The sequence below is a fragment of the Mus caroli genome, chromosome 12 (genome assembly GCF_900094665.2).
Source record: "Mus caroli chromosome 12, CAROLI_EIJ_v1.1, whole genome shotgun sequence".
Classification (NCBI taxonomy): Eukaryota; Metazoa; Chordata; class Mammalia; order Rodentia; family Muridae; genus Mus; species Mus caroli.
This window is the reverse complement of record NC_034581.1, coordinates 57,994,333-58,001,897: the sequence shown is the minus strand read 5'-3', so window position 1 is coordinate 58,001,897 and position 7,565 is coordinate 57,994,333. Positions and strand designations below refer to the sequence as shown.

At 36.9% G+C, this 7,565-nt stretch overlaps 1 pseudogene; it reads left to right on the top strand.

Moving 5' to 3' along the window:
• Nucleotides 1–7,565, top strand: part of LOC110306531 — a 35,784-nt pseudogene that overhangs the window by 26,510 nt on the left and 1,709 nt on the right.

The following is a 7,565-nucleotide window of genomic DNA, read 5'->3' as shown; positions in this document are numbered from 1 at the left end:
GATCTCCTTTTGTTGTCGAATTGCTCTGGCTAGGACTTCAAGTACAATGTTGAATAGGTATGGAGAAAGTGGNCAGCCTTGTCTAGTCCCTGATTTTAGAGGGATTGCTTCAAGCTTCTCACCATTTANTTTGATGTTGGCTACTGGTTTGCTGTAGATTGCTTTTATCATGTTTANGTATGGGCCTTGAATTCCTGATCTTTCCAAGAGAAAAGAAATTTCTTGATGCAGCTTCTTTGAGGTTGCTGGTCTCTAAAGAGGATCTTCTCTGTAATGCATCTGTTTGTGGTCATGACTCTTTAAATATGCTTTGACCTTTGTATCCTAAATAGGCCAATCAATGCATTGATTCATGCAACTTTTTCTTCAAATACTATTGTCAAAATTTAAGTTTAAGAATATATAAAAGACTTCAGTTGAAATCATGAATAATGAACAGAACCACAGAATAGAGATAAATCAGTTGGGTTTAGTGGCACATTTGCCCTCCCCCATGGGATTTAGAGGATAAAAGCAGATTCATTAAGGGTTAAAAGGCATTCACTACTGCAAAAATGTTTGAAGCCAGCCTAGGACACATAAAATACAGTTTTCAAACAGGCAAATAAGTAAATAAACAGAATTAATCAATATAAGTCTCAGACATGATGAAAAGAATTTGGTCTTAGTAAATATGTATGTTTGAAATAACTATAGATATGTTTCATGTCTCTGGTTACTGGATATTCAGTTACCTTCATTTATACATTCAAGAATTTTGCCAGTTCATATTCTGGTTTTGTTTTATATTATACATAATGTTACTATTGATAACTTGTTACTGGTAAGTCTTCCTAATAAAATATTCATTAATTTTCAAAGAAAAATTAAGCTAAAATCTGCATATTTTTACATAACACTACATAGTATTTAGATAACATTTTCAGAAAAAAAATCAGTCTTCATCTATTTGTACAATTTTTAGATGTTACAATGAAAGTCTGCCTGCTAATTAGTAGATAAACTTTATTTTCAATTTGAAGAGTTAGGTAAGTTTATTTGACTTAGATTGTCTTTTTTTGTTAGTTCAGCTAACAGCTGAAGTTTTGCAAAATGCTTAAAATTTATGAGGACGCACTAGTATTTAGCTTCATTTGGACATCATTGACAAATAAACTGCCAGTATTTGAGTACTAATTAAAGACACAACACATTTAAATATGTTCAAAAACATTATAATGATGTCATATGTTTAATACATCTTATATATTTTTCTAGAAAATATAGATATTTAGATTCATTTTTTAAAAAAAGTAAAAATGTGGCTCTCTACTCCTCCTTGTTCCAGAGACACCAGCATCTTCTCTTGCAGTATCAGCCCTGTCCCATAGACAAGATGGTGAATGTTGGTGTGAACTGATTTGGCTGTATTGGGTACCTGGTTACCAGGGCTGTCTTCTGCTTGGCAAACTTGAGATTGTTGCCATTAACGACCCCTTCATTGACCTCAACTACATGGTCTACATGTTCCAGTATGACTCTATCCATGGCAAACTCAATGGCATAGTCAAGGCAGAGAATGGTATGCTTGTCATCAATGGGAAGCCCATCACCATCTTCCAAGAGCAAGATCCTGATAACATCAAATGGTGTGGTGCTGGTACTGAGTATGCTGTGCAGCCTACTGGTGTCTCCACTACCATGGCGAAGTCTGGGGTCCACTTGAAGGATGGGGTCAAAAGGGTCATCATCTCCACTACTACTGCTGATGTCTCCATGTTGGTGATGGGTGTGACCATAAGAAATACGACAATTAAAGATTGTCAGCAATACATCCTGCACTACCAACTGTTTATCCCCCCACGACCCCGGCCAAGGTCATCCATGACAACTTTGGCATCGTGGAATAGCTCTTGACCATGGTCCATGCCATCACTGCCACTAAGAAGACTGTGAATGATGGCCCCTCTGGAAAGCTGTGGTGAGATGGCCATGGGGCTGCCCAGAACATCATCCCTGTATCCACTTGTGCTGCCAAGGCTGTGGGCAAGATCATCCCAGAGATGAATGGGAAGCTCACTGGCATGGCCTTCCATGTTCCCACCCCCAATGTATCCATTGTGGATCTGATATGCAACCTGAAGAAACCTTCCAGGTATGATGACATCAAAAGCTGGTGAAGCAGACATCCAAGGGCCCACTAAAGGGCATCCTGGGCTACACTGAGGACCAGGTTGTCTCCTGCAACTTCAACAGCAACTTGCACTATTGATGCTGAGGCTGGCATTGCTCTCAATGAAAACTTTGTAAAGCTCATTTCCAGGTATGACAATGAATATGGCTACAGCAACAGGGTGGTGGACCTCATGGCCTACATGGCCTCCAAGGGGTAAGAAACCCTGAACCATCTACTCCAGCAAGGATACTGAGAGAAAAGAGAGGCCCTCAGTTGCTGAGGAATTCCTGTCCCAACTCAGCCCCCAACACTGAGCATCTCTCTCACAATTTCCATTCCAGTCCCCCATAACAACAAGAGGGGTGTAGGGAGCCCTCCCTACTCTCTTGAATATCATCAATGAAATTCACTGAACCCACAACAAAAAAAATGCGTATTATATCAATGGTGCTTACACAATTTTCTAAGTCAAATATAAATTCACTAAATGCACAAAAACATTGATTTAAAAAGGCTTTGGACTGCCTAGGAGCTTAAAGATGAATAGCTTTATTTATTTCCTTGACTATTATCCCTTTCCTTCCTCAAATAACAAATTATCACATACATCTCTATTAAAAGAATATATATATATATAGAGAGAGAGAGAGGGGGGAGGGAGGGAGGGAGAGAGAGAGAGAGAGAGAGAGAGAGAGAGAGAGAGAGAGAGAGAGAGAGAATGTCTTGAAAGATAAAACAAGAGTATTATCCTTATCCCAAAGAGTAAAATTTCTTATTGAAATATGTCTCTGTGTGAGATACAATCTACCAATGTTCTTACATGCTGAGAGTATAATCTTTTATTATGAGCTTCTGGAAAAGTATGTGTGTCTCAAAAATAATCACTGCATGTAAAAGGCATTTCAGTTAAACTGATAAAGGTAAATAAAAGCATATGAGTAAAAGATATCTAATGATTTATAATATTGCAAATTAAACTGAAAAGAGACAGAGGCAAATTCTTAAAGCACCAGCTGCCAAGGACTACAGATTTCTGCCAGCTCTTGGAAACTGATGTGGGAATATGTACAGGCTGAGCTGCATTTTTGCCAGCAGGAGGGATCTGGCCGGAGGACTACACCATATTGTGAATCATGCATACTCATTAGGGCCAACACTAGATGGAACTTTTCTCCAATTCCACACCTAATTCCTAAAAATTTTTTGAAAATGTATTTTTGAATATTTGGACAAAGTACTACATCTGCTAACAAATCCATACTTTTATAGCCAAAATGTATGTATAAATCAATCCAGTGTAAGATGTCTTCCATCTTTAACATGCAAAACAAAATTAAAATGTAGTGAATTCTGTGAGATATTCAATATTATTAAATAATATTTTGTAAAAGATAGGAAACTGGCATAGTCTAATTTTTTTTTTTTTTCTTTTTCTTTTCTTTTTTTTTTTTTTTTTTTTTTTTTTTACTAACAACTAAAAATAAAACTGTGCCTAGGGACCCCAACAGAAGAGTTAGGGGAAGGACTGAAGAGGATTACAACACCACAGGAAGAACAACAGATTTGCACTTTTATGAAAATTAACAGAATAAATGTCATGTTACTTTGACTTGTATCTATAGTACAATCTTCCTGTGGATTGCCGTGGTGCTGTTTGCATTTTGATGTTAATTCTGCTTCCCCAAAAGTGGCTACCTGGAACATAGTGAATCACATACTTAGGACTTCATGCGACCCTTCTAATGAATAAAGAAATCATTGGGCAAGTGGCGGGACTTCCAGTCAGACAGAGTGGAAGAGGAGAGGAGAGAGAGCTGGAGGATGGGAGGATTGAGGCAAAAATGTAGATAGTGGAGATCCAGTTTCAGGTGGTGGATGTGTTTGGATCTACTACCTGAGGATTTAAGTTAGAATGGCTTATCAATGAGGATGTTAGTTGTTGCACCCAGCAATTGAGTTACCATTGATCCTGAACTAGGTTTGCATGGTGTTTTCCTCCACGCAGTGGCTCAACTGGGTTCCAGAGAGAAAAGTACAGTGGCAAAGCATGGATTTGCAAGACGTACACCCCAAAAGGCCGTGGGAATTTGGAAGTGTGGATCTGGTACGGTAGGGACCCTCGAGTGGGAACTTAGTGAGTTGGGTGGAGAGATTTTGGAACTCTGAGTCAGTGTCTCCACGAGATGAGAACAGGCTGTCCACACAGAACAGTGCCTGGCCAGCCAGCCAGCCCCGGATTGCATTTTAAATGTTTCACGATATACTAACTCACACAATTATTTTTCATTTTCAAGAAAATTGTAGGGACAATGTATTTTAAGTTGATAATGTTAGTATGCAGGAACACAGTAGATGTCTAGTACTATTGTAATCACAAGGCAAACTTAGATGGTGATTCTTCCTCAACTAATATGAGAAGTTATTTGTGAATAAAAACACAATTCTGAAGCCAGGCAGTGGTGGCGCATGCCTTTAATCCCAGTACTTGGGAGGCAGAGGCAGGCAATCAGGGACATTAGTGGCATGGGGAAAGGAGTAACATTTGATGATCTGTTAAATCCATGCTGAGCTTGTCAGTTGATTTCTGTCAAGTTTTCCTACAATAGATCATTTATACTTGAACCCAGTAGATTACATAAAACCTGGTTCTATTATTCTTTCAAAGTTTCTGTCAGTACTTCTGAGCTTGTCATATTCAATCCCTGTCAATTTGTTTCTGTTCTATCGTAGTCAGCTTTGTGGATTCCTATGTGATCTGCTTATGAATCCATGCCAACATCTGTGTACATCTTCATATTCTTAATTTTCATTCAGTTTCTGCCATAAACTCCATATCCCTTCACAATGGCTTCTTGATCATCATATAATAACTAGGGAGCTAATTTTTTGTCAACAAATACATATTTGACATCAACAGTGCCTGAAATATTGTAACATTTTACAATATTGTCCCGTTCAATTTTAACTTTTTTTTTTATCTGCTTCCGGTCTTTACTGCAAGTTCTCAAAAGATGGACAGAAAGGTCACATGTTTTGTGTCCAACTCAATTTCAGCATATTAAAAACGCCTGAGATGTATTACACAAAATATTATTTTTCTTAAATGTACTTATAGTATTAAATTTTCACTGAGTAATTCTGGAGAAATAAACAAAGTCAGCCCTCAATGGATGATTTTTAAAAATTGGTTTGCTTGTTTTGTGATCATTTTTGCCAAACAAACATGTGTTCAGGATGTTTTCTTCTAGGATGCATACTGAAAGTATGACTCAAGACAGACCATGTAACTATTAAAGAGAGAGAGGAATAACAAAACAACAGTAAGGATATTCACACTGCATGTTCATACTCTGTTGTCAAGGCCAGCTTCAGGGAGGATGGAGTTAGTAACACTGCAAAAGTCAGAAATCTGCTATCATATTGGACAAAGAGGTAAGCCATCTACACCATACTGCATAGTATTCTCTCTGAACACAGAAAGGAAACAAAACAACTATGAACAACAATGCAATTTATCACAGTACTACAGTTACAGAGAACATGTATATCTTCTATGTAAGTGTAAATACATTTGGAGAAATATAAATCTGTGCCATAGTTCTAAGATAATATCAAATGAAAGGCCAAAATAACTAGGATACAGTATAAAATCAAAACCTGAACAAGAACAACACACCTTGAAAGTGTGTACTCCTGCTTGGACCTGATGGGAAGTCTGGTGGTCTTCTGTGCATACCTTTTTATGCCTTTGCTAAACATGACTCATATTCAATTTCTGGGAAGTCAGGAATAGATCTGGCCAGAGTTCATCACCCAGGCCAATATTTAATTAAAACTTGCTTCAAGTTTGGCTCAAAATTGTGGAACTGTTTTTCTCTCCCAAATTTCAGTTTTGTCAACAGCATTCTTAATAAATGCATGTTTCATCAACCTAAAGTATCACACATTTAAGATACTATTCTTATTTTATGGAGTTCTGAGAAATAAAAGGGAAAATGCACATTATTAAAAATATTAGAATTATTAAAAGAACAGATTTGTGCACTAAAACCAATAAATGATGGAGATAAATACTGAAGTATTAATTATTTAATCTGAAGATTCTTTGACTGTATTCAATGTTCTTATTTTAATATTTTAAAGATAAACACTTCATAACTTTGATTTATAATTTGATGTTGATATTTCTAAAATAATATCTACATGTTGATTGGTCAATTTCCATGTGAGAAGAAGCCAGCAAAGCTACATAGATAGACCTCTGTTTCTATTTTTTCTTCACACTAAGACATAAAATATTAAGGTATGAAGATAGACCTGAGCACGTGTTTCAGTTTTAAATACTGTATAGTAATTTTGATGAACCAGTTTGTTGACTGCAAACACTTGATTTAGGGTCAGAATATTTGCTTGATGGTATGGAGCTCAAGGATTGCATCCATAACAGAAATGAAAATAGAATATCCCCTTAAATTTTTCTCCGAATACAGGAACTGATTTCCAAAGCCTATGTTATATCTAAGGTATCAAGAAGTAGTTTTATATAAGGATAAAAAAAAAAAAAAAACTTCCAGACAAAGGTTGGAGATGATACTATGTTTATAAAATATTTCATTTATAAACTATGTGAGAAATAAGAAATGTTTATCTTAGAGACAAGGGTAAGTGCTAGGATTGGGTGTTCTATAAAGTGTTTAGCACTCACTCTTTTATTGTTGAAGATTTGCCCTGCTGAAGTTCTGATTGTGGACCCCATGTCTATGTTGGTTGACTCAGAATCACTTTTTTTAACTCCACCTCCAGGGGTTAACTAGCTTCTGTGGGCACCTGCACTCACATACACTTACACATATGTACTTCTAACTAAAGTTATAACAAATCCTGACTGTCTTAAATATGTTCTAGCTAATATGATATGTAATTCTGATGGGTGAATTAATTCAAACTAGTTTGAGGTCATCTTGAATTATTTTATAAAAGTAAAGGATATGATTGTTTCAGTCATATAATTCACTATTCAAGGTATGAACCTCAAGCTATAGCCATGTAACTCCATTCTCATGCAATGCAAATCCTGCCAGTATATTATATAAAAAAATCAAAAGATTTGTAGTTTGCCTTGATCTTTATGAGACCCACAAGAATGTTCTGCCATTGTGTTATACTGTGAAATTAGGTGTGTTCTCCATTTTATACTCAGATTGTGGGTGCTAGGAATTGAACCATAGTCTTCTGGGAGAACAGAGACTGCTCTGATCTATGGACCCACATCCTCAGTGGAGTAATATTTGTTTTTATCAAGATCCTCCCCCAAGGCCGGGCATGGTGGCGCACGCCTTTAGTCCCAGCACTCGGGAGGCAGAGGCAGGCGGATTTCTGAGTTCGAGGCCAGCCTGGTCTACAAAGTGAG